This window comes from Triticum aestivum, chromosome 2B (genome assembly GCF_018294505.1).
Source record: "Triticum aestivum cultivar Chinese Spring chromosome 2B, IWGSC CS RefSeq v2.1, whole genome shotgun sequence".
NCBI lineage: Eukaryota > Viridiplantae > Streptophyta > Magnoliopsida > Poales > Poaceae > Triticum > Triticum aestivum.
The window spans coordinates 201420282-201425414 of record NC_057798.1 but is presented as its reverse complement, the minus strand read 5'-3'; positions in this window follow the sequence as shown (position 1 = coordinate 201425414).

Here is a 5133-nt window from a genome sequence, read left to right as displayed (position 1 = left end):
ACTTTTCCAAACACTTTTGCCCTTGTTTTGGACTCTAACTTGCATGATTTGAATGGAACTAACTCGGACTGACGTTGTTTTCAGCAGAACTGCCATGGTGTTATTTTTGTGCAGAAATAGAAGTTCTCGGAATGACCTGAAACTCCATGGAAGTTATTTTTGGAATTAATAAAAAATACTGGCGAAAGAATCAAGGCCTGAGGCCCACACCTTGTCCACAAGGGTGGGGGCGCGCCCCTTGCCTCGTGGGCCCCCCTGTCCTCCATCGACCTCAACTCCAACTCCATATATTCATGTTCAGGGAGAAAAAAATCAGAGAGAAGGATCCATCGCGTTTTACGATATGGATCCGCCGCCAAGCCCTAAACTCTCTCGGGAGGGCTGATCTGGAGTCCGTCCGAGGCTCCGGAGAGGGGAATCCGCCGCCATTGTCATCATCAACCATCCTCCATCACCAATTTCATGATGCTCACCATCGTGTGTGAGTAATTCCATCGTAGGATTGTTGGACGGTGATGGGTTATCTGAGATTTACCATGTAATCGAGTTAGTTTTGTTAGGGTTTGATCCCTAGTATCCACTATGTTCCGAGGTTGATGTTGCTATGACTTTGCTATGATTAATGCTTGTCACTAGGGCCCGAGTGCCATGATTTCAGATCTGAACCTATTATGTTTTCATGAATATGTGTGAGTTCTTAATCCTATCTTGCAAGTCTATAGTCACCTATTATGTGTTATGATCCATTTACCCTGAAGTGACAATAATCGGGATACTTACCGGTGATGACCATAGTTTGAGGAGATCATGTATTCACTAAGTGTTAATGCTTTGGTCCGGTACTCTATTAAAAGGAGGCCTTAATATCCCTTAGTTTCCATTAGGACCCCGCTGCCACAAGAGGGTAGGACAGAAGATGTCATGCAAGTTCTTTTCCATAAGCACGTATGACTATATTCGGAATACATGCCTACATTACATTGATGAATTGGAGCTAGTTCTGTGTCACCCTATGTTATAACTATTGCATGAGGAATCGCATCCGACATAATTATACATCACTGATCCAATGGCTGCGAACTTTTCACATATTGATCTTTGCTTAGGTACTTTGCCGTTGTCACTGTTACAATTACTACAAAACTGCTACTGTTACTTTTGCCACTATTACTGTTACTTCCATACTATTTTGCTACTAAATACTTTGCTGCGGATATTAAGTTATCTGGGTGTGGTTGAATTGACAACTCAACTTCTAATACTTGAGAGTATTCTTTGGCTCCCCTTGTGTCGAATCAATAAATTTGGGTTGAATACTCTACCCTCGAAAACTATTGCGATCCCCTATACTTGTGGGTTATCATCATGTAGTATACATTCACATAACACCACTAGAGGAGAGACAACATACATCTCATCAAAATATCGAACAAATACCAAATTCACATGACTACTTATAGCAAGACTTCTCCCATGTCCTCAAGAACAAACGTAACTACTCACAAATCATATTCATGTTCATAATCAAAGGGGTATTAATATGCATTAAGGATCTGAACATATAATCTTCCACCGAATAACTAGCATCAACTACAAGGAGTAATCAACACTACTAGCAACCCACAGGTATCAATCTGAGGCTTTGAGACAAAGATTGAATACAAGAGATGAACTAGGGTTTGAGAGGAGATGGTGCTGGTGAAGATGTTGATGGAGATTGACCCCCTCCCGATAAGAGGATCAATGGTGATGCGATGGTGATAATTTCCCCCTCCCGGAGGGATGTTTCCCCGATAGAACAACTCCGTCGGAGCCCTAGATCAGTTCCGCCAAAGTTCCACCTCGTGGCGGCGGTGTCTCGTCCTGAAAGCTTGCTTATGATTTTTTTTCAGGGTAAAAGACTTCATATAGCAGAAGATGGGCATCACAGGCCTGCCAGGGGGCCCACGAGGTAGGGGGCGCGCCCATGGGTGTAGGGCACGGCCCCCACCCTCGTGGACGGTGGGTGGCCCCCCTCTGGTATTTTCTTCGCTCAGTATTTTTTATTAATTCCAAAAATAACTTCCGTGGAGTTTTAGGACTTTTGGAGTTGTGCAGAATAGGTCTCTAATATTTGCTCCTTTTCTAGCCCAGAATTCCAGCTGCCGGCATTCTCCCTCTTCATGTAAAACTTGTAAAATAAGAGAGAAAAGGCATAAGTATTGTGACATAACGTGTAATAACAACCCATAATGCAATAAATATCGATATAAAAGCATGATGCAAAATGGACGTATCAACTCCCCCAAGCTTAGACTTCGCTTGTCCTCAAGCGGAAGCCGATAACGAAAAGTATGTCCACATGTTTAGAGATAGAGGTGTCGATAAAACAAAATACGAACATGAGGGCATCATGATCATTCCTATAACAACATATATATATATATATATCTTGTCATGTGATTTCTTATGCTCAAGTAATAATCTATCCACAATGTCAAGTATGAATCAGAAACTTCATTGAGGACTAACAAACTATGCTCTCAGTCACTGAAGCAATTGACATTTATCATAACATCGGAAAGAGTCAATATAAGAGCTTTTCAGCAAGTCCACATACTCAACTATCATTTAGTCTTTCACAATTGCTAACACTCACGCAATACTTATGGGTATGGAGTCTTAATAGGACATAGAGAAAGATAGGGGCTTATAATGTTGCCTCCCAACCTTTTACCTCAAGGGTAATGTCAACAATAATAGTTCATGCTAACTTACATCCAATTGAATATATATCAGGATCTTTCCAACACAAGCTGCTTGCCAAAGGATAAAATGTAAAAAGGAAAGGTGAAGATCACCATGACTCTAGTAAAAGGTATAAGACAAGAATAAAAGGTAGGCCCTTCGCAAAGGGAAGCAGAGGTTGTCATATGCTTTATGGTTGGATGCACAAAATATTAATGCAAAAGAATGTCACTTTATATTGCCACTTGTGATCGGGACCTTTATTATGCAATCCGTCGCTTTTATTGCTTCCATATCACAAGATCATATAAAGCTTATTTTCTCCACACTAATAAGTCATACATATTTAGCGAGCAATTTTTATTGCCTACAACAATGACAACTTACTTGAAGGATCTTACTCAATCCATAGGTAGGTATGGTGGACTCTCATGGAAAAACTAGGTTTAAGGATATTTGGAAGCACAAGTAGTACCTCTACTTAGTGCAAAGAATTTGGCTAGCATGAGGGGGAAAGGCAAGATCAACATGTTGGATGATCCATGACAATATACTTTATTTCGGATATAAGAAAACATAACCCATTACGTTGTCTTCCTTGTCCAACGTCAACTCTTTAGCATGTCATATTTTAATGAGTGCTCACAATCATAAAAGATGTCCAAGATAGTATATTTATATGTGAGAACCTCTCTTTCTTTATTACTTCCTATTAATTGCAACAATGACCAAAACTATGTTTGCCAACTCTCAACAACTTTTATTCATCATACTCTTAATATGTGAAGTCATTACTCTCCACAAGATCCATATGATCTCTTTATTTCTTTTTATTCTTTCTTTTCCTTTTATCCCCTCAAGATCATAGCAAGATAGCAAAGCCCTTGACTCAAGACTAATCTTTATTATATATAGCTCACAGACTCAATTACATAGAGGGATCATAAAGCAAAACTCAAAACTAGATCATTCTAAAACTTTATTGATATTACAAAATGGATCAAACTAAGAAAAACGGTAAAGATAGGAGTGTGATGATGATACGATACCGGGGCAACTCCCCCAAGCTTGGCAGTTGCCAAGGGGAGTGCCCATACCCATGTGATTATGTCTCCTTCTTCGGAGGTGGCGAGGTGATATTCTTGGAGATGATGCTCCTCAGGATATGATTCTCCTCCTCAAGCTTATTGACTTGCTACTTGAGGTCCATTATTTCCTTACAGAGCTTACCCGTGACGGCCAAAGCTCCTTTCACCCATGGATGTTGCATAGTTGCTAGAGAACAAGTGACACTCTTTTTCATATTTTCATAAGAAAGAAATCTAACATTGGAAGGGATGACCGAGTTTGGAATAGCTGAGGTCTGTAGTTCCCCCATCGTGAATCCGGCTCGGAAGCGAGAAGTAACTTCTTGATCCTCCTCCATGGCATCTATCCTTTTCAAATCGTCCTCCATCTCTTCCTCCGTTGATGGCCCAAAGTTATCAGCATCGCTGTTTGCTCCTGGTCCCAGTGTCAGATGAGACACCCGACTCTCCCCTACTGACTCTTGAGAAGACATCTTGCTCTAATCTGTGACAGAAACAACTCAAAACAAAAACAGAGGATTTCATCGTGGTACAGTCGTCAAAACCTTCGGGAGATTATATAATGAATTTTTACCGACTAAAAGAAGTATCGTGCAAGAAGACGGAGTCTGTAGAGCACATGAGGTGCCCACGAGGCAGGGGGGCGTGCCCTCCACCCTCGTGGACGCCTCGTATCCTTCCCGAAGTACTTCTTATTTTCCTATTTTCTTAAATATTACAAAATGGAGAGAAATTGCCATTAGAACTGTTTTGGAGTCGGTTTACTTACTGTACCACATACCTATTCCTTTTCGGAGTCTGAAACATTCTGGAAAGTGTCCCTTATGTATTCCTCCTGTGTTACGGTTTCAATCACATGGTTTCAACATTTATGGGATTACCTGAGATATAATGTTTGATTCGTTGACCGTTCACCACCTTCGTATTTGTGCCTTCGAAGTTGTTAATTTTTATGGCACCGGAATGATAGACCTCCTCGATAATGTAAGGACCTTCCCATTTAGAGAGGATTTTTCCTGCAAAAAATCTTAAACAAGAGTTGAAAAGGAACACATAATCACCTACATTAAACTCATGCTTTTGTATCCTTTTGTCATGCCATGTTTTAACTTTTTATTTAAACAGTTTGGCATTCTCATAGGCTTGAGTTCTCCATTCATCAAGTGAGATAATGTCAAATAGCCTATTCTCACTGGAAAGTTTGAAATCATAATTGAGCTCTTTAATGGCCGAATATGCCTTATGTTCTAGTTCAAGAGGTAAGTGGCATGCTTTTCCATAAACCATTTTATATGGAGACATACCCATAGGATCTTTA